Source organism: Leopardus geoffroyi, chromosome C2, assembly GCF_018350155.1.
Source record: "Leopardus geoffroyi isolate Oge1 chromosome C2, O.geoffroyi_Oge1_pat1.0, whole genome shotgun sequence".
Lineage (NCBI taxonomy): Eukaryota > Metazoa > Chordata > Mammalia > Carnivora > Felidae > Leopardus > Leopardus geoffroyi.
This window is the reverse complement of record NC_059333.1, coordinates 82,269,564-82,292,308: the sequence shown is the minus strand read 5'-3', so window position 1 is coordinate 82,292,308 and position 22,745 is coordinate 82,269,564. Positions and strand designations below refer to the sequence as shown.

General features: G+C 37.9%; 1 protein-coding gene across 8 annotated transcripts in view; it reads left to right on the top strand.

Annotated features, from left to right (window-relative positions):
• The window catches only part of MAP3K13 (mitogen-activated protein kinase kinase kinase 13), a 175,986-nt gene that overhangs the window by 12,661 nt on the left and 140,580 nt on the right, over window positions 1–22,745 (top strand). For 3 of the 8 annotated variants that reach the window (XM_045502697.1, XM_045502694.1, XM_045502698.1), the window contains exon 3: window positions 14,325–14,452. The exons of 2 other annotated variants lie outside the window; for them this stretch is intronic. The gene's annotated coding sequence lies outside the window, so the exon portion shown is untranslated. Of the gene's footprint in view, window positions 1–621; window positions 754–14,324; window positions 14,453–14,474; window positions 15,022–22,745 lie in introns of those variants that run through there. 3 more of the 8 variants (XM_045502699.1, XM_045502701.1, XM_045502700.1) reach the window with 3 other exon arrangements.

Sequence of the window (22,745 nt, the reverse complement as noted above, 5' to 3'; positions counted from 1 at the left end):
AAATTTTTTCCAAATTTTGTTTATTACTGCACCAATTTTTATTATTTCCTTCCTTCTGCTAATTGGGTTTAGTTTGTTCTTTTTCTAGTTCTTTAAGTTAGGTTATTGATTTGAGATCTTTTTTCCTCTTTATTTTTTTAACTTTTAATCTTTCTTTCTTCCTTCCTTTCTTCTTTTCTTTCTTTTTTCTTCTTAAATGTAGGCATTTGCTGCTATAAGCTCCATTCTTAATACTGCTTTTGTTGCCCCCTATAAATTTTGGTATGTTGTGTTTCTGTTTTCATTTGTCTCAAAGTGTTTTCTAATTTCTTATGTGATTTTTTTTCTTTGACCATGGTTAAGAGTGTGTTGTTTAATTTCCACATATTTGGGGATTTTCCCATTCGTTTTCTTCTGCTCTAGAATTTCTGTTTCTGTCTTTGTTGGTGTTCTCATTTTGTTCATGCATCATTTTCCTAATTTCTTTTATTTGACCATGCTCTCTTTTAGCACAGTGAGCATCTTTAAGATGATTGTTTTGCATTTTTTGTCAGGTAATTCATGCACTTCCATCCCTTCAGGATCAGTTTCTGAAGATTTATTTTGTTCTCTTGACTTTGGGCCACGTTTCTGTTTCTTCAGGGAATTTTGCTGGGATTTGTGCATTTGAAAAAACAGCTACCTCTCTCAGTTCTATGGACTGGCTTCATACACGGGGAGACTTTCATCAGTCAGCCAACTAAAGATTCTGGAGACTTCTCAAACTTGGCATGGGTATGCGTCTTCTCTGGGCTTGTTTGCGTGCCTTCCCAGTTAGAAAGGTTCTCCAGTTGCTTTTTCAGGAGTTGGTAATCTTTTGCTCGCTCTGATGTTCGTCTGTGGTATTGTAGGCTTTCTGGTGCAAGAGCTCAACTCTGTGTTCTCCCATTTCCAGTGACCCCAAGGCATCCAAAGTATGCCTCAGCATTCCAAGTCAGATGAGACAAACCAGTCTCTCAGGCAGTCTTTCGAATATTTGGAATGTTCTGTTCTTCTTATTCTGATGGAGTTGCTGTGGATTGGGTGTTTACTTCTGATCACACAGAAGTGTACCACCTCGGGGGAAGGGCTACAACAGGTGAAGTGAAATGGCTTTCTTACCCATTCAATGTGGCTGTTCTTGGGTTTGAGTTTTTCCGGGGTACTACAACTTCTTAACTGGTTTTTGGAGGCCACATACAGGCCTTTTAGACCATATATTGTTAAGTTAGTGTCTCATTGGGGGAGCTAGATCTGGGGCTTCCTATTTAGCCATCTTACTGACCCTGTCAGCCCAGAGCCCGATCCAGGGCTTGAACTCACACAAGATCATGACCTGAGCCAAAGTCAGATGCTTAACCGACTGAGTCACCCAGGTGCCCCACCAATAATTTTCTTGTGTGAAGCAAAAATCTTAAGCCACTGGGGAAGGGACAGGAAACTTTGTTTTTCAGGGTCCAGGCAAAGATTCATTGCTTCTGAGGGTAAGGTAGAAGCAAAAGCTTTCTGCGCTGGGAGGTACAGGAAACTCTCCACCATTAGCTGCTGCTACTACTACTTGTGGTTAGTATGGGGTCTGGCGTGCTGGAGGGGTTTTTGCAGTGTTCCCTTATAGATACAAGGCAGAGTTTCACTGCCACGGGGGGTTGGGGGTGTCTATACCTGAGGCATAGACGTATAGGGCCTGCCTAAGACTGAGGCCAGACCAAGAGAACGAATACACTTAACACTGAGTAACAAACAACAGCAGTCTATCTCTTCAGAAGGGGCAAGGATGCAGAGAAAGAACCCCTTCTGTGGCACAGACATGCAGTGACCACTGAAAGCTGAGTGTGGAGCAGGAACATTGAATAAAACCTGAGTATCTTGGGGTCCACACTAAGCACAAAGTAGCTGTTGCCCACTGCTGGAGGAAGAGGCACAGAAAGTAACTATAGCAACAATAAAACCAGCTCACCTACTGACTAGATTATGTCTCTTTGGAATTTCAGTTTACCTGGTTGCAGGACAGAAGAATAGGCATGCACGTTTTTCCAAGAGTTACTATTCTTTTCCCTAGTTTGTATGGTTATTCTGTAGTCAGTGTGTGGCATTCAATCAAAAATTTAAAAATATATGAAAAAAAACCCATCCATTTTTAAGACACAAAGCAACGGACAGACCCAGCACCAGAGATGATTCATGTTGGAACTATCAGACAGGAACTTTAATTGTGACTAGTATGTTAAAGAATCTAGTGGAAAAGGTAGGACATATGCATGAACAGATGAAGAATTTTAGCAGAGAAATATAAACTATAAAAAAGGGGAAAGAAGATTCAGACACATTTTTTTAAAATGTGGCGGTCCTTCATATTTGCTGAAGTGATCTATTAAAATGTTCATTGCATCACTGTTTTATTTTTTAAATGCTTATTTATTTCTGGGAGAGAGCACGTGCATGTGTGCAAGCAGGGGAGGGGCAGAGGGAGGCTGTAGACAGAGAATCCCCAGCAGGCTCCGTGCTGTCAGTGCAGAGCCCAACATGGGGCTCAAATCCCTTTACCATGAGATCATGAGATCATGACCTGAGCTGAAGTCGGACGCTTAATAGACTGTGCCACCCAGATGCCCATATTGCATCACTATTTTAAAAGAGAAAGAAAAAAAGAAATAGCCCAAACATCTATCAAGAGGAAAATGGATGAATAAACTTTGCTGGGCTATTCATTCAATGGCATAAATTCATCAATGCATTATAGAACTTCTTACCTCAACAGGGATCAATCTCAAAAAGGAATATTAAGTAAAATAAGTTTCAAAAGCACCTTATACATTTTCATAAAGATGAAAAATAGTACTTTGGGGGGGTTGATAAACACTAGATTCAGAATAGTGATTAAAGTATTATAGAGGAGAATGTGAACTTGGAAGGGTACAGAGGGTATTTGAAAGTTTTTATATTTTGGAAACTATCTGACACAATCATGAAAAACATGAGATAGTGGTGGGAAAAGGGTGAATTATTGTCAAGTTACCTGTGGAGTAGAATAGGAAAGCTCTTTAGACTCTTAGGAGCTCTAGACACTGGCTCCTTTCTCTACACAGGCTCTGGATTCTAACCACGGAGGAACTACCTTGCTGAGTTTGTTAATCACTGTATAACAGTGAGTGCTGCTATGGTAATGCCCTGATTTGGGGCATGGGCCCTGGGTGAGGGGTGGGATATACTGGCATAAAATAACGTTTCTCAAATGGTGCGGTAGAGTACAGCAATTCCTAAGAGATCAAGACATAACCTACTACAGTTTACTTCCCCTCAGCATCAGTGCATCTCTGTCACTGAATTACTACCTGGCATTGTAATTATTAAATTTCTCCCTGTAGAGGCGCCTGGGGGGCTCAGTCAGTTGAGCCTCCAACTCTAGTTCAGGTCATGATCTCACGGTTCATGGGTTTAAGCCCCGCATCAGGCTCGCTGCTATCAATGCAAAGCCTGTTTTGGATCCTCTGTCCCCCTTTCTCTCGTCCTTCTCCCTACTCACACTGTCTCTCGCAAAAATAAATAAACATTTAAAAAAATAATAAAAAAATATATTTCTCCTTGTCCAACTAGACGGTTAGCTCTTCAAGCACTCATTCTCAAGCACATAGTAGATGCTTAATAAATATTTGTGGAAATGAGTGCCCCTTTCCAAGAGATGCAATAAAATTAGTAAAAGATAGGCAGTTACACCTCAGTACATTAAATATGTGGCCAAATGGGATCTTTTGCATAACCGATGGCTATCTTACCCTTTAGAACAATGGTTCTCAAACTTTAATATGCATCAGAATCACTCCAGAGGAGTAATTTAACAAAAATTAGGTGCGTGTGTGTGTGAACAAAAACATATTGGTAGGCCTTACCCTAAAGTTTCTGATTTAGTAGGGCTGGATGGGACCTGATAGATAATTTGCATTTCTAACAAGTTCCCATGTAATGGTGATGCTGCTGGTCCAGAGACAATAAGTTGAGAGTCACTGCATTAGAAAAATCCTGGGAAAAAAACATGGAGATACATAATGAAAATAACAAAATCACATACCCTTTTCCTCCATGTATCACTCCTTTGGGAATACTTCCTAAAGAGATTTAAAAAAAAAAAAAAACAACAACAAAGGAAAAGGAAAAGACAAGCAAATTATTTAAAACACAAATTTTGCTACTCTGCCCTGTTGCAAATGGGGTATTAACCACCTCTGCTTCCAGATCCTAATCTGTAAAGTGGGTATAACAGTATGTTTTTAAACTGGAAGTATCTCCCAGGGTTGTAAAGATTAAATTGGTTAGGTAAAGTGTTCAGAACAATGTCTGGCTTAATATACATTAGCTATTACTGTTTTTGGTTGAGAAATTTCAAGACTAACCATAGAAGAAAAAAGAGGTCTGAGCAGAAGACATCAATATGGGAGTCATTAGGACAAAGGAGGTCAAGAAGAGAAAGCCCTGAACAACAACAACAACAAAGGGCTCTGAATATACTTTCCATAATTTGTGAAAATGAAACTATATCCTAGAAGCCAAAACACTTCTTTTTACATTTAAGAGTTTACTGTTTGGTAGGTAACATCACATAAAAATCTTTGCATTGAATGGCTTATATTTTTTATTTTCCAAAATAAAAATAACCTTATTGGAATCTTTTTGGTTATAAATATATGTGTGCCAAAATATATTAAAAATCATAAAAGGTGTTCTTAAAATCCCCTCCCTTGCCTGAGATGCCGTTGTTTTAACTAATATGCTTTAAGACATCCGTCCATATTGCATTGCGTCTTTTATTTATTTTATTTTTTATTTTTATTTTGAGAAAGAAAGAGAGCATGAGTGGAGAGGAGCAGAGGGAGAGGGAGAAAGAGAGAATCTTAAGCAGGCTCCACGCCCAGTGCAGAGCCCAACCTCACAACTGTGAGATCATGACCTGAGCCGAAATTAGAGTCAGATACTTAGCCGACTGAGCCACCCAGGTGTCCCTATACTGCACCACTTTTTTTTTTTTAAGTTTTATTTATTTTTGAGACAGGGAGAGACAGAGCATGAACAGGGGAGGATCAGAGAGAGGGAGACACAGAATCTGAAACAGGCTCCAGGCTCTGAGCTGTCAGCACAGAGCGCAACGCAGGGCTTGAACTCACGGACCGAGAGGTCATGACCTAAGCTGAAGTCGGCCGCTTAACTGACTGAGCCACCCAGGCGCCCCTGCACCACTTTTAAAGAAAGCATTTTGGAATGTAAAGGTTAGGAAATAATTATGAATTGTTTATGTTACATAACTAATATTTCTAAACTAATAGCAAAAGTTTTTTTTTTTTTTTCCTTTTTGCTAACTAGATGGGAATAGGGACGTGGAGATGGAAGGGGGAATGCTTGAGAGAAAGCAATTTGATTAAGTTTTCTTTCTTCCCTGCCTCTCGCCATCACATTTTTATTCCAACTTCCTCTGAAAAATCAGGGCTGCAGTTAGACATTGAATTACTATCCCATTCATTGTTCTTCCTAACTAGACGTAGGTAGGGACAGGAAACATTGTGAGCTTGGGCAAGAGGAACAATTCAATGGCTTCTAATTCTATCCTGTAACTATTGTGATGTCATACTAATGGATTAAAATTCTTTAAGAAACCTGTAATGAGAAGATTCCAGGCACTATTATAAAATGGTAGAGAAATAGTCTAGGGACAATGTTCAAATGCAGTGATTCCTCTCCTGAACTTGCCCTGATAGTCTTTCCCCATTCACTCTACCCTTCATCTCGACTTCTGAGACACTGACAAGTTCTATAGAAACTCAGATTGGGAAATGTTTCATTTTGATCTATCCTGAACCAATTTTTGAGAGCAGGATAGATGACTGGGCTAAAATCCTAGGCAACATTTAATGTACTTTCATCTTCTGAAAATGAGGGAGAGAAGAGCCAAGGGTGAAACTAAGAGGTGTGGGGAAAATTTTTGTTGGGGAAGTCTTTTGTTTCTGTTCTAAATCATCCCCACTGTTACTTATGACCCTATTGATTATTGGTGGTTTCGAGTTAGTTTCGTAATTGCCACACACTGGAAAAGGCAGCGTGTCCAAAGCCTTGCACAATAAATCTGAGATAACTCCCTCTCAGTGAAAGTAAGTATTTTAAGAAATTCCAAAATAAAGCAAAATAAAAATGCCTTATATTATCTAGATTTTAAGATAGTTATTCTACTTGTGTAACTAATGTTTACTAGTTAACAGGAATTAATTCTTGGCTCAGATTCTCATTTCAGCCTGAAATGTTCAATGTTTGACATGCTTAAAAACTGGTCTGTCTTTGATAACTTGAAGCTGTATCAAGGGCAATTTTCTTGAACAGGGTAAATATGTGAAGGTTTTCTATGTGTAACTGGCTCTATAAATATATAATGCCAAACACGTTTAAGTGATCTTTTCTTAAATAGCATAAGGAGAAAAAGAAGCCTTTCATTTTGTGTAAAGTTTATTGATTCATCTGTTATATAACGTCCAGGTTGAAGGTGCAGAGACAGATACCACTTGGCATACCATTCGAATGTATCATGTGAAAGTAGTTTCTATTTGAAATTTCCAAACAGATACTCCAGAACTGACGGGGAATTCCAGCAAGGTCATTCACCCATTAAAACTTTAAAGGAAAAAAAAAAAAACAAAGAGAAAAAAATTGGCTTTGTGTAAACATTAACCTATCTGCTGCTAGTCGTTGTTTTTTTTTTTTAAGGGAGAGTTCAAACTGGATTTCTTTTATATTTCAAATAAAAAATAATAAATTTAATTAATTTGGAGGTTAAGTGTATCTATTGGAGGTTAAGTGCTTATATCTCTTTTATATTGGCAAAATATCCCCTGCTTAGAAAAATGGCTTTTCACTGTCTAGTCCTTAAAATAAAAGGAGACAGAGGACAGACAGAATTCTTAAAATGTTTTCATTGTGCTTTCCTTGGGAGTCATATCAGTTGAAACAGACCCAGTTCTTGCTCTTGAAGCTTTATAAACCTGCCCTTAAATGACATTGACAAACAGACCGGCATTTGACTAAGCAAACATTTGCTGGATATACATGATGAATTAAAGTATTGTCATTCTGTAAATGTCTTTTGTGTGGTCTAAATACACAATGAAATGTTGACTGTTTAGAAAATAGCAAGAAGAGTTATTCATCCACAGGCTGGCAGTTTATTCGGTCCTGATTCTTTAAATCCATATTTTAGTTAATGTTAAAATTTGTGTATATGGTGCCTCATAAAATGATAGCATATTAAATTTGGTTTTAATTTTAATTACTGTCTAGCTTTCAAATCTCTTATTGTTGTACTCATGTGTGAGTCTGTAGGGCCTTTGTGAAAGATTCAGGGCCTGACCTGCAGTGTTCTGTAGAATTTCATGCTTTCTGTTCCCTGCCATTCCATGTACTTCATACTATTACAGGGACAGCACATGCATTCACTATCTACTTTTGGACAAAGTAGGGCTCTTATAAAAGATGCTTATTAAATATTGAGTAGATACACAATGTTTGTAAAATATCTGTAGGGTTTATCGAATAACTATGTAGAAAACATAGTACATTTCCCTATAGCCCACTTTTAAAAAAGCTCTGTTACCTTTACCTCCAATATACTGTATATACTCCTCTCTTCTCCCAAACTTCTCTTGCTCCCTCAGAGGTAACTAAAGTTCTGAATTTTTTTTGTTAATTTTCTTTTTTCATGGTTTTTATCACACACTGTGTATCCCCAAATGGTATATTGATTAGTTTAACATGTTTTGGAACTTCATAAAAATGGAATCCTATCATGTGTATTTTTCTGGGAATTTTTTTTTTTTTACTCAGAATTATATTTTTATATTTATCTGTGTCAATGCACATAGCTATTGCTCATTAGTTTTCACTGCTGTATAATATTGCATTGTACAAGTACTCCAGAACTTATTAGCAGATGAATTGATCGATAGACATTTGAGATGCACCAGTTTTTAGATACTATAAACATTGTTCCTATATATACATATATTCCTGTATACGTATCTGCTACACATGTGCAAGAACTTCTCTGTCAATGTTTCTCAACCTTTTCCATGTCATGGCACACATAGGAAATGATAGGTAGTGTTTGTTTCACATGCTGCATTAAAAGAACAAAGCCGTGTCTCTGGCCTGGGAGCTTCTGCTTGGCTGGAGAGCTGAGGAGAGCCATATCTGGGCACACCTGTAACCTATTTGTTGCCTACCTGGGCACCATGGCACAGCAGTTGAGAAGCTCTGCTAGGGGGTGTGCCTGAGAGTTGAATTGCTGGTTGTAGAAACACGCTTCAATTCTTTCAGGAAATACCAAATTGCATGGTGGTATTAATAATTCCACTTACCTGACATTCAAAGTGCATGTATTCAGTTCACATTCATGAATATATATTTAAGACGAAAAGGGAATCATTGAGAATTCTACCAATCTCATGATTATGAAGGTCAGGTGGGAAAAGAAAATAATGTATTGTTTATTCCCTAGGGTATCAATTCAGATTTGCTTTCTCGAAATATGATAATGTCAAAATTCCTTTAAAATGAGACCGCAGAGAGTTATAGGCCTTGGGTGGTGTTAAGAAGTGATAACGCGCCCCCATAGTTGTTAGTTGTTTTTAATCATGAGAGCCAACAGCCTGGGCTGAATGAAATACTTGTGAGAGCTGTCATTCTATATTCTAGGTTTAGCGTTGCATTAGCTTTTTTTTTTTTTTCTTAGCCTTGAAATGTAAGGGAGTATATATAAGATGGAATATGAGAGGTGTTTGCTATATAACTTTTAGTTTAAAAACCCAAACACTTAGAAAAGAAGCTGGTTCATTTTAACCATTCTTAAAGTTGATTTTCTTTTAGACAGTAAAAATCTCTTAAGTATCAGAATTGCACTAGGATAAGAAATGATGATAATTTCTCCATTCACATGACATCAGAGTAGACCATTGATTTTACAAAAATCACTAACCCTAGATAGTTTTTCCATGACATTTTCTTTTTTTTTAATGTTCATTTTTGAGAGAGAGAGAGAGAGAGAGAGAGGGAGAAAGGCAGAGAGAGAGGGAGACACAGAATCTGAAGTAGGCTCCAGGCTCTGAGCTGTCAGCACAGAGCTTGACACAGGGCTTGAACTCACGAACCATGAGATCACGACCTAAACCCAAATCGAGTTAAATGTTTAACTGAGCCACCCATAAAGTTATTTTTTAAGTTTTAGGTATCCTGAATTTCAGTAGAAAGGATACATTTCAGTATAGCTGGCCATTACATCAGTGCTTCTCAGATCTCTGCCCAAGAACCCCTTTAAAGAAGCAGAGAATGAATTTGTAGCCCTAGAATTTGGAAGGGGACCTCCTATAAGACATTCTATGCTTGAAATTTCAGGATTTGTCTTCAGAGCTCATGCATAGTTTGCATTCCTCTGTTTCAATATATTTTCCTCCAAACAAAATTGATGTTGCATACAGATCTATTTTGTGGTTTCAAGTATCTCAGTTTGAGAAGCATGATAACAGATGGGATCTCATTTCCCAAAGGCCTTTAAATTAGAAGTGCTTTCTTGTAAGAAAATTTTGACTTCTGTAATTTGGGTAATTTGGGTTCCATTTAGGCTTTACTGAAGGTGAAAAAGTTCTCTTGAGTGACCTCCTTTGCCATCAGCGATTTCTCTTGTTAACTGTCTTATGGACTTTTGTCTACCCTCATTTTTTGAACAGTGCATTTGATGGAACCCTTCTTCTTTGATCTTTCTTTTATCTTGGTTTCCAGGAAATTGCCATGTCCTGCTTATTTTCTATCCCCTTTGACCATTCCTTCCCTGTCTCCTTTGCTACTCCTCTCTCCCCCTAATTGTGTTTCTGTCCCATGGCTCAGTTTTCGCTTCTTCTTCCTCAGTCTCTGTCATCTTTCTCAGCTACCCCAGTTCTGTGCCCTCACCAGGACTGTCACCTTGTAATGTCCAAATGCCTTTTGGACAATTGAGCTTGGACATTTTAGGGTCACTTCTTACTTGGCATTTATAAACTTATTCATATCCCCAGTGCCTTGCATAGAGCCTGGCATGAGGGTACCAGCAAATACTTATGAATGGATGAATGGATGAATGAATGAATGAATGAATGAATGAACTTCATTGCCTTTTAAATAAGCTTCCTCCTCTCAGTTCCATCTTTTGTCACTGGCATCACTGATCTTATCTCTGCTTTCTGCTATTGCAAGTATTTTGTTGATTTTTTTTCTTTTGAAATGAATCTCATCTCCACATTAGCTCGTTTCATTGTATTTTCATAACTTTTACCCTAATGCACCTCATGCCAAGATTACTCCCAGTTTCCCATCTGGCCTCTCTGATTCTAATCCCTCTTCTCTCCAAGCCATTGCCCCTGCAACTGCCCTAATAGCTGTTTAATATTTATTTATTGGTTTATGAAATTTTTTATTTTTGAGATAATTTTAGGTTTATAAAAAGTTGCAAAAATGGTACCTTCACTCAGTTTCTCCTGATGTTAACACCTCTCATAACTTTGGCTTGTTTGGCTTTGGCTTAATTTCAAAATTAAGAAATTAACATTGGTGCATGACAACTAAAATCCAGACTATAAGTTTTCACCAGACTTTTTCCTACTGTACTTTTTCTTTTCTTATTTTAGAGAAAGAGGGAGAGAGCAAGGGAGAGGGCAAAGGGAGAGGGAGAGAGAGAGAGAGAGAGAGAGAGAGAGAGAGAGAGAGAGAGAGAGAGAATCTTAAGCAGGCTCCATGCTCAGCACAGAGCCCGATGCAGGGCTTGATCCCACGACCCTGGGATCTTGATCTGAGCCAAAATCAAGAGTTGGACTGCTCAACTGACTGAGTCACCCAGGCACCCCACTACTATACTTTTTTCTATTCCAGAATACAACATTGCTATTTAGCACACCTATCAATTTTTAAATAGGTAATATCAACTTTGGTGAGAATTCAAAACAGACAAAAGGATATAGAAGTTTCCTTCATACCTCTGAACTATAACTATCCTGTCTCTTCCTTAAAGACGACCCATTATTTCTGGTTTCTTGGATATTCTTCCTAAGAGATTCTCTGAGTACATAACTCATATACATATACACACATACTCTTTCATACATACACAAATAGTTGCATTCTAAATATGCTGGTCTATATCTTTTTTAAAATTTGTTATAGTTTCATTATTTTAATCAATAACACAAAGTTGCTTTTTTTTTTTTAAATTCTAGTGTCTTATTGGATATCTGTACTGTAATTTGATTTGCCAGTTCCCTACTGATTGACCCCTTTTACCTTTGCAAACAATTCTCTCTGTAGTGAATATCCACGAACATACATCATTTTACATGTGTATGTTTTTAGTTACTACTAGGTAAAAGAGAATGCGCATTCATAATTTGATTGCCAATTTGCATTTTAGGGTTTCCACCATTTTATCCTCTATTATTTCCCTATAGCCTTACCAAAATTGTGTCTTATGAGACTTTGAATTTTGCCAATTTGATAGGTTAAAATATAGCTTAAAATTATGTCATTGTACCTTCAGTTTATATTTCTCTTATTAAAAATGAGGTGGAGTGTCTTTACATATATTTAAGAGCCATTTACATTTTCTTCTGTGAACTCTTCATATACTTTCCCATTTTTCAATTAGGCTATTAAAGCACTACTGTTATTATTTCATTTTCTTGCTTTAAAATCCTTTAATTCTTGGGGCATCTGGGTGGCTCAGTCGGTTGAGCACCTGGCTTTTGATTTCAGCTCAGGTCATGATCTTGAGGTCCGTGGAATTGAGCACCCCCTCCCCACTGATGCTGTCAGTATGCAGCCCGCTTAGGATTCTCTCTTTCCCTCTCTCTGCCCCTCTCCTACTTGGGCACACATGCTCATGCTCTCTCTGTCTCTCAAAAATAAACTTTAAAAAATAATCTTTTACTTCTTTCTATTTTCTCCTGTGTTAAGTTGAAGTCCTAGTCCCCCTTTTAAGACTACATCATATGTTTCAACCCCAGTTCACACTACTTTCCAATAACCACTATCGCTCTGACCAGTTGGATTTTTATACTCTCCCAAGGGTGCCCTGTGCTCATTCCTTCCACCATGCCTTCTTTCATAGTGTTTCCCCTATCCCCCTCTCCATTCATATATCCTCTTTTGAGACAGAATTAGTTGTCACTTCCTTCAATTGGATAAACTTTCTTTTAATTTCAAGTAGACTTCTAGAAAGAATAATTAACTGATAGTTTGTAAACTTTTTTTTTTTAAGTTTGCTTGCTTATTTATTTATTTATTTATTTAATTATTGAGAAAGAAAGAGAAAGACAGTGCCAGTTGGGGAGGGGCAGAGAGGGAGGGAGAGAGAGAAACCCAAGCAGGCACTGCTTTGTCAGCATAGAGTCCAAGGCAGGGCTCAATCTCTCAAACCATGAGATCATGATCTGAACCAAGATCAAGAGTCAGACACTTAACTGACTGAACCATCCAGGCACCCTGATAGTTTGTAAACTCTTAACAAAGAAAATGGTAATCATTGAGACAGCACCAAACTATTAAAAAACAAAAACTGCTCATATCAACCTAACCACATCTCCATTTCCAGTATGCTGTGGACACATCTTTATTTATTAAGGCATTTTATTCTCTTGATATGTGTGAGAAATTAAAAAAAAAAGTAAGCTGTATGAGAGTAGGTGGTTTGTAGCTGATCAAACTTGTGTACCCAAAGAAGTTTCCTTTTTTATGTTTATGTATATATTGTGTGAGAGTGAGTGTGCATTGGGGAAAGACAGAGAGAGAGGGAGAGAGAGAATCCCAAGCAGGCTCCATGCTGTTAGCTCAGAGCCTGATGTGGGGCTTGATCTCACCAACCATGAGATCATAACCTGAGCTAAAGTCAAGGGTAGGATGCTTAACCAACTGAGCATCCAGGCGCCTCCCAAAGAGTTTTGTTTCATGATCAGTGTCAAACTGAAGATCTCTAATAACAAAAATCTGTCCTCCATTTCAGAACTCTGTTTTTGATCTTGATTGGTCAATGTTTATTTACTAATAACTTGATGGATACATGAGAATTAAGTAAATGCAGTTAGGCTTAAAAAGGTACTTCCTATGACAGTACAGAGGCATGATTAAACATAATCGTTGGGAAGGATGGGCTAGAACAAATAAGGTGAAATTTCAATTGAATTGAACATAAAGCTCTGCATTTCATCTCCAAAATTAGTTGAAAGAAAGAATGAGGGTAGAGTCAGGCGCCTGGTGTGATATAGTTTGTATGACTAAAAGTTAGGAGTCCACCAAGTGTAGCATCAGAATAAGGAACTTAATAGTTCTACAATTAGCTTTTTCTTTATCAGACTTCATTTGGAGTATACTATTCAGTTTTGGTATTATATTTTCAAAGGAAATTAATTTTGAAATTAAAGTACCTGTATTATGTTTCTATTGCGGTCGTGATGAATTATCACAAACTTAGTGGACTAAAGCAATGCATATTTATTATCTTACAGTTCTGTAGGTGAGAAATCCAACACAAAGGGGTGCCTGGGTGGCTTCGTTAGCCCCCTGACTCTTGATTTTGGCTCAAGTCATGATCTCACCGTTCATGGGATCTAGCCCCGAGGTGGGCTCTGCACTGGAAAGGTGGAGTCTGTTTGGGATTCTCCCTTTCTCTCTCTCTCTCTCTCTTTCTCTGCCCCTCCCCCACTTGCACACGTGTTCTCTCTCTCTCAAAATAAATAAACATTAGGAAAAAAAAAATCCAACACGGATCTCAGTAGGCTAAAACTGTGGTATCATCAGGGCTGCATCCCTTTCTGGAGGATCTAGAAGAGAATCTGTTTTCCTGCCTTTTCTAGCTTCTAGTGGTTCCCTTCCTTCCCCTTCAAAGCCAGCAGAAGCAAGTCCAGTCCTCACTGACCACAGCTGAGAAAGGCTCACTGCTTTTAAAGGATTCGTGTGGTCAGGTTGGCCCCATCTGGATGATCTCCCCATCTAAAAGTCCTTAACCTTAACCACATTGCCAAAGTCCCTTGCGCCATGTAAAGTAACATATTCACAGCTTCTGGTGATAAGAGAATGGACATCTTTGTGGGGGACCATTATTCTGCCTACCACAGTTCTAACTGCAGAAGATCACCAGGATAGAGAAGGGGCTAATTGGATAGAGAAGCAGACTAAGAAGAATTGAAGATGATCCCCAAATATGTTGCCTAGGAGAGAATGAGATAATGTTTATAAAGTGATTAGTGCAGTAAGTACATAATAAATGGTTTCTGCTTCAACAGCTAATGCTACAAATTACAGAAATACAGTAGCTCAGAAGAGAAAGAAGCTTGGGGATGTGGAAGAAGATGAAGCAGCATAACATTTTATCTTGCCAAGAACAGAATTCGGGATCCACTTTTACTCTTAGGTAAGCAGGTGGTTTCAATGTCAGAAAGAACTAAGTTTAACAAGAACTCTGCATTATTCCCCTAACTAGTGAAAGAGAGGGAATGAAGGTGGGGGAGAAGCAACTTTCTGGTCTCTTTTTTGCCATGATTGCACAATGTATAGATTCTAAGGACAAGAGAAAACTTTTATTAAAAGAAAACACGGTTTTTGAAGCTCAGAGGAACGACTGTATTAGTTTTTCCCCCAGGAACATATGGGAAAGAAACGTCCTCAGAAACCAAAGCCCAACTATCAGAGATTATGAGATTTTTCAGGCTCACCTTATGATCTTCCTTGCGTTTGTCTCTTTAAACACGTTGAACTCGACCTTAAAGAAGCTGCTGCTAAATAGTGGTCAAGCAGTAGTTAAATTAACAAACCCTCCCACCTCGCTCCACTGGGTGGTAGCTTCCAAGGCCACAGTAAACGTGTATCAGTGTGAACCTGATCCAGAAACAGCCAGGAAGGGAACAAAGTTTAGTCTGTGAGGAAATAGGTGGCTGCCGGTAGTTTCATGCTGTCTGTCCAGATTTCACTTTGCTGTGTGGTGTAAGTAATTTTTTTTTTAAATACATTCCAATGTAGAAAGATTGTGGGAATAATTTCCATCTTAGATTAAAATAAGGTCTTGCCTGGTGTAAATCTTGTGTAACTGCACTTAGTTAAAAGAAAGCTTCAGCATTTTAAAAAATGAAGAGGAACACCATGAAATTTTTCAGCAGGTGTTCTGCTAAAACGGGTCCTGCTTGCATAAGATGGCTTTTAATGTCTTGTCTTTGGCTGAGTGAAGATGTTTGCGGCCAGAAAATAATACCTAGAAATAATCTTCGGTAGTGCTTAGATTTCTCCCCTGTGCTCTTTCCAGCGGCTTTTCCTTTAGTTCAGGTTCGTGTTACAAGTTTATGTTAGCAAATATTTAATGGTCTTTCAGACAAACTGGGGGTTTTGTGATCCAAAGAAATGAAATGAATGAAAATAAAGTAGAACTTAATACAATGTAATAAACTGTTGAGAGCCTAGATTTAAGAACAGCATAAAGTGTTTTCAAAGGGGAGGAACTTGGTGAACTAGAGGGAAATGGCAAGCAGCTTTAGGAATTTCATGCAACTTTGTAGAAATCTGTTTTAAGATTTTGACATGCATACTAATTTCCCAGTCTAAATTCCCAGTACAATAAAATTTCATATATTAAATTGGAATTGTTGTATTTCAGCTGTTGCAGTTCAACGTTGATAAAGATTCCAGGAACTACACACATCGTTACACAAACATTGACTTTATTGAGTGCGGCTCTAAGAATGTTAAGTTTGCATTTGGTGTTGGAGAAGTTGATATTTTCTTTTTCTGTTTTGCCACATGTATTTAAAAAAAAAAATACAATACAAAACAAAACAATGTCCTCCTGGTACAGGACAGTTTTATGACTTTTAATATAGAAACAAAGTTTGATGTCATTAATATATAAAAGTTATAAATGCCACCTGTTAGCCAGTAGCCTTTCAAATCAATCAAGGAGTGCTGAGGATACACATTGTTTATGTAGAAGTAAGTACACATGGTTTCCGCTTTCCTCTGTCTTTATCTCAGATCTCAGGGACATCCAGTCTGTTTCTCTAGACTGCCTCATATTTCTGCAGGACTGAGCGGAAGCCCAGATGATGGTAATTGGCCCCAACTGACTGTGGGTGGAATAGAAGCCCAAGACACACTGTCCTAAGCAGGTTCTAGGACTGTAATAAAGTGAAACCTTTACTCACCCTTTAGCTTGCTGAATCTCCATGATTCTTGGTTCCTGAGCTGATTCATTCCTCCCACTCAATAGCCTCTCTTGGGCCAGGTTACTTATAGTTGTTGGTTGTTGGTGGGCAGTGGTGGAAAGGTCCTAGGAAGGGAGCCAGCATGGCAGGTGGCTCTATTGCCAGGGAAGAAGCTCTTTCAATCTTTTAACAACCTGGAAGGCCATACAAGGGTGTACCAGCTGAATCGTAAGACCATTTTGGATATTTTTTCATTTGTTTTTCTATTTTTAATTGACATTTTTATAGTTAGGGTTCTGTCTAAGCCTGAGGTCTGGTTGGAAGCCTCTTTGGTGCTAGGAAAGGACACAAGGCCACAGATGAAACTTTGGTTCACTGCTCCTGGATGGAAGGGATTTGGGACCTCACACAAACCCTGAACCACAGGATGGTGATGTTCTCTTCATCCCCAGGTGTCTGCTAAGTCATGCCCCCCTCCCTTCATGGGAGCTAAGTAGGAAGGGTGCCCTTTTTCTTTTTTTTTTTTAATTCCAATGTAGTTAATGTACAGTGTTATATTAGTTTCACTTGTACAATATAGTGATTCAACAATTCTATACATTACTCAGTTCTCATCATGCTAAGTGTACTCTTAATTTCCTTCACCTATTTCACCCATCCCCCCACCCCCCCCCCCCCCCATACCGCTCTGTTTGATCTCCATAGTTAAGAGACTGGTTTTTGGTTTGTCTACCTTTTCTTTGTATATTTGTTTCTTTTTTTAGAGAGAGAGAGCTCACAAGCAGGGGAGAGAGGGGCAGAAGGAGAGAGAGAGAGAGAGAGAGAGAGAAAGAATCCCAAGCAGGCTCTGTTGGAGCCCTGATGTTGGAGCCCCAATGTGGGGGTTGATCCATGCTGGACCCTGGGATCATGAATCTGAGCTGAAATCAAGAGTCAGACGCTCAACCAAATGAGCCAACCAGGAGGTCCTGTTTTGTTTCTTACATTCTACATATGTGTGAAATCATATGGTATTTCTCTTTCTGACTGGCTTATTTCACTTAGCATTATACTTTCTTGATCCATCCATACACACACACACACCACATCTTCTTTATTCATCTATTAATGGACACTTGGGCTGCTTCTATAATTTGACTGTTGTAAATTATGCTGCAATAAACATAGGGGTGCATGTAACCCTTTGAATTAGTGTTTTTGTATTCTTTGTGTAAATACCCAGTAGTGCAATTGCTGGAGCATGTGGTAGCTCTATTTTTTTTTTTTTTTTAACGTTTATTTATTTTTGGGACAGAGAGAGACAGAGCATGAACGGGGGAGGGGCAGAGAGAGAGGGAGACACAGAATCGGAAACAGGCTCCAGGCTCTGAGCCATCAGCCCAGAGCCTGACACGGGGCTCGAACTCCCGGACCGCGAGATCGTGACCTGGCTGAAGTCGGACGCTTAACCGACTGCACCACCCAGGCGCCCCCTCTCTATTTTTTTTTTTTAATTAAAAACTTTTTAGTTAATTTATTTTGAGAGAGACAGAGAGCACAGCAAGGGAGGGGCAGAGAGAAGGAGAGACAGAATCCCAAGCAGGCTCTGCGATGTAAGCACAGAGCCTCATGCGGGGCTTGAACTCACAAACCTTGAGATCATGACCTGAGTTGAGATCAAGAGTCAGACATTTAACTGACTAAGCCACCCAGGCGCCCCAAGGTAGCTCTATTTTTAATGAGGAACCTGCATACTGTCTTACACTGTGGCTACACCAGTTTGTATTGCCACCCACAATGCACGAGGGTTCCTTTTTCTCTACATCCTCACCAGTACTTGTTGTTTCTTGTTTTTTATTTTAGCCATTCTGGCAGGTGCGAGGTGATATCTCATTGGGCTTTTGATTTGCATTTCCCTGATGATGAGTGATGTTGAGCATCTTTTTATGTCTGTTGGCCATCTGTATGTCTTCTTTGGAGAAATACCTGTTCATGTCTTCTGCCCATATTTTAATTGAATTTTTTTTTTTTTTTTTTTGGTGTTGACTTGTATAAGTCCTTCATATATTTTGGATACTGACCTTTAATTGGATATGTCATTTGCAAATATCTTCTCCCATTCAGTAAGTTGTCTTTTAGTTTTGTTGATTATTTCCTTTGCTGTACAGAAGCTTTTTATTTTGATGTCCCAATAGTTTATTTTTGCTTTTGTTTATCTTTCTTCAGGAGACATATCTGTGGTCTGAAAAATGCATGTTATGACTTCAATCTTTTTGCATTTTTTGAGACTTGTTTTGTGGCCTAATATGTGATCTGTTCTGGAGAATGTTCTGTGTACACTTGAAAAGAATGTGTATTCTGCTTTGTTGTTCTGGCCAATGTCAGAAAAATTACTGCCTTGGCTCTCTTTAGGATTTTTATGGTTTCAGGCCTCACATTTAGGTCTTTGATCCACTTTGAGTTTATTTTTGTGTATGGTGTAAAAAAGTGGTCCAGTTTCATTCTTTTGTATGTACCTGTCCAGTTTTTCCAACACCATTTGTTGAAGCGACTTTTTCCCATTGGATATTCTTTCCTGCTTTGTTGAAGACTAATTGACCATATAATATAGGTTTATTTCTAGGCCTTTTATTCTGTTCTATTGATCTATGTGTCTATTTTTGTGCCAGTACCATACCGTTTTGATTACTACAGCTTTGTAATATAACTTAAAGTCTGAAATTGTAATATCTCCAGTTTTGTTTTGTTTTTCAAGATTGCTGTGGCTACTCAGAGTCTTTGTGGTTCTATACAAATTTTAGGATTGTTTGTTCTAGTTCTGTGAAAAATGCCGGTGGTATTTTGATAGGGATTGCATTAAGTGTGTAGATTACTTGGGGTAGTATGGACATTTTAACAATATTTGATCTTCCAATTAATAAGCATGAAATGTCTTTATATTTCTTTGTGTTATCTCCAATTTCTTTCATCCATGTTTTATACTTTTCAGAGTACAGGTCTTTCACCTCGTTGGTTAAGTTTATTCCTAGGTATTATTTTTGGTGCAGTTGAAATGGGGTAGTTTTTTAAATTTCTCTTTCTGCTGCTTCATTATTAGTATATAGAAATGCAGTGGATTAGGGGCACCTGGGTGGCTCAGTAAGTTCAGCATCAGACTCTTGATTTCAGTGCAGGTGATGATCTCGTGGTTCGTGAGTATGAACTTAGGGTACTCTCTCTCCCTCTCTGTATCTCTGACACCCATGCTTGCTCTCTTGCTCTCTTAAAATAAATAAACTTTAAAAATGCAATGGATTTATGTACATTGATTTTTATATCCTGAGACCTTACTGAATTCATTTATCAATTCTAGTAGATGTTTGGTGGAGTATCTCAGATTTTCTACATAAAGTATCATATCATCTGCAAATAGCAAAAGTTTTACTTTTTCCTTACCAGCTTTTTCTTATCTGATTGCTATGGTTAGGATTTCCAGTAATATGTTGAATAAAAGTGATGAGAGTGGACATCCTTGTCTTGTTATTGAACTTAGGGGAAAAGCTCTCAGTTTTTCCCCATCAAGTATGATGTTAGCTGTGGGTTTTTCATATGAGGCCGTTAATATGTTGAGGTATGTTCCCTCTAATCTTCATTGAAGGTTTTTATCATGAATGGGTGTTGTAGTTTGTCAAATGCTTCTTCTGAATCTATTGAAATTATCATATGGTTCTTATCCTTTCTCTTGTTGATGTGATGTATCATGTTGATTGATTTGTGAATATTGAACCAGTCTTGCATCCCAGGAATAAATCCCACTTGATCATGGTGAATGATTTTTTTTTTAGTGTATTGTTGGGTTCAGGTTGCTAATATTTTGTTGAAGGTTTTTGATCTATGTTCATCAGAGATATTGGCCTGTAGTTCTCTTATTTGGTGATGTCTTAATCTGGTTTCCGTGTCAGGGTAATGTTGGCCTCATAGAATGAATTTGGAAGCTTTCCTTCCTCTTCTTTTTTTTGGAAAAGTTTGGGAAGAATAGGTATTAGCTCTTCTTTAAGTGTTTGGTAGAATTCAGCTGTGTAGCCATCTGGTCCTGGACTTTTGTTTGTTGTGAGTTTTTTGATTATTGATTCAATTTCATTATTGGTAATTGGTTTGTTAAAATTTTCTATTTCTTCTGCTTCATTTTTGGTAGTTTATGTGTTTCTAGGAATTCATCCGGTTTTTCTAGATTGTCCAATTTGTTGTCATATAATTTTTCATAATATTCTCCTACAATTGTTTGTGTTTTTGTGGTATTGGTTGTTATTTCCCCTCTTTCTGATTTTGTTTACTTGAGTCTTCCCTCTCTCTTTTTATGAATCTGGCTAGAGGTTTATCAATTTTGTTGATTTTTTTCAAAGAACCAGTTCCTGGTTTCATTGATCTGTTCTATTGTTTCTGTGTTTTCATTTCTGTATCATTTATTTCTGGTCTAATCTTTATTGTTTCCTTCTTTCAGCTGGTGCTGGTTTTGAGTTTTGTTTGTTGTTCTTTTCTAGGTCCTTTAGGTGTAAGGTTAGGTTGAGTTGTTTTCTTGCTTCTTGAGGTAGGCCTGTATTGTTATAAACTACCCTCTTAGAACCACTTTTGTTAATTAAAATAAAAACAAAACCACTTTTGTTTTAGACCATTGTATTTTCATTTTCATTTGTCTCCATGTAATTTAATCTGTATGTATTTGTGGCCTTTGAGATTTTTTTCTTGTGGTTGATTTCTAGTTTAATAGTGTTGTGGTCCGAAAAATGCGTGTTATGACTTGAATCTTTGTGCATTTGTTGAGTCTTGTTTTGTGGCCTAATATATGATCTATTCTGGAGAATGTTCTGTGTGCACTTGAAAAGAATGTGTATTCTGCTTTTTTAGGATGGAATGTTCTGAATATATCTGTTAGAGCCATCTGATTCAATGTATCATTCAAAGCCACTGTTTCCTTATTGATTTCTGTTTGGATGATCTGTCTGATGTTGTAAGTGGAGTGTTAGAATCCCCTACTATTTTTTTTTTTTTTTTTTTTTTTAATTTTTTTTTTTTTCAACGTTTATTTATTTTTGGGACAAGAGAGACAGAGCATGAACGGGGGAGGGGCAGAGAGAGAGGGAGATACAGAATCGGAAACAGGCTCCAGGCTCTGAGCCATCAGCCCAGAGCCTGACGCGGGGCTCGAACTCACGTACTGCGAGATCGTGACCTGGCTGAAGTCGGACGCTTAACCGACTGCGCCACCCAGGCGCCCCAGAATCCCCTACTATTATTGTATTACTATTGATAAGTTCCTTTATATTTGTTACTGTTTTATGTATATAGGATCTTCCATGTTGGGTGCATAAATATTTACAATTGTTATGTCTTCTTGTTGGATTGTCCCCTTTTATGATTATATAGTGTTCTTCTCTGTCTCTTGTTACGGTCTTTGTTTAGTCTATTTTGTTTACTTTAAGCATTGCTACCCTGGCTTTCTTTTCACATAAGTTTGCATGATAACTGTTTCTCCATGACCTCACTTTCAATCTGCATGTGTCTATAGGTCTGAAATAAGTCTCTTGTAGGCAGCATATTCTTTTCTGTACCTTCTCTTGCTCTCTTCTCTCATGATAAGTTGGCTTTCTTTAGTGATATACTTGGATTCATTGCTCTTTATTCTTTGCATATCTATTACTGGTTTTTGATTGGTGGTTACCATTAGGTCTGTATATAAAACATCTTTTGCATATAGAAGTCAATATTAAGTTGATGGTTGCTTAAGTCTGAACGCATTCTTTATTCCTCCTCCTCTCAACGTTTTAGGTATATAGTGTCATACATTACATCCTTTTTTGTGTGTGTGAGTCCTGTGACTGATTAATACAGATATACTTTACTGCTTTTGTGCTTCCTACTTTTCTTACTCATACTTATGGACTTTCCTTTCCACTCAAAGCATACATTTCTTGTAGGGCTGGTTAAATGGTCATGAATTTCTTTAATTTTTGTCTGTCTGGGAAACTATTTCTCCTTCTATTCTGAATGATAGTCTTGCTGGATAGAGTGTTCTTGGCTACAGATTTTTTTCCTTTCAGCACATTAAATATATCATGCCACTCCTTTCTGGCCTGCAGAATTTCTGCTAACAGCCTTACAAGGTTTCCCTTGTATGCAAGGGTCTTCTTTTTCTCTTGCTTCTTTTAAAATTCTCTCTTTATCACTACTTTTTTGCCATTTTAATTACTATATGCCTTGGTTTGGACCTGTTTGGGTTGATTTTGTTGGGGGATCTCTGTGCCTTTTGGATCTGAATTTCTGTTTCCTTCCCTTGATTTGGGATGTTTTCAGCTATTTTTTCTTCAGATAAATTTTCTGCCCCCTTTTCTCTTTCTTCTTCTAGGATCCCTATAATATGAATGTTATTATGCTTGATGGAGTCACTGAGTTCCCTAAGTCTATTCCCATTTTGCATAATTTTGTTCTGTCACCTGCTCAGCTTTTTCATTACTCTTTCCTCCAGATTGATGATTCATTCTTCTGCTTCCTCTAGTCTGC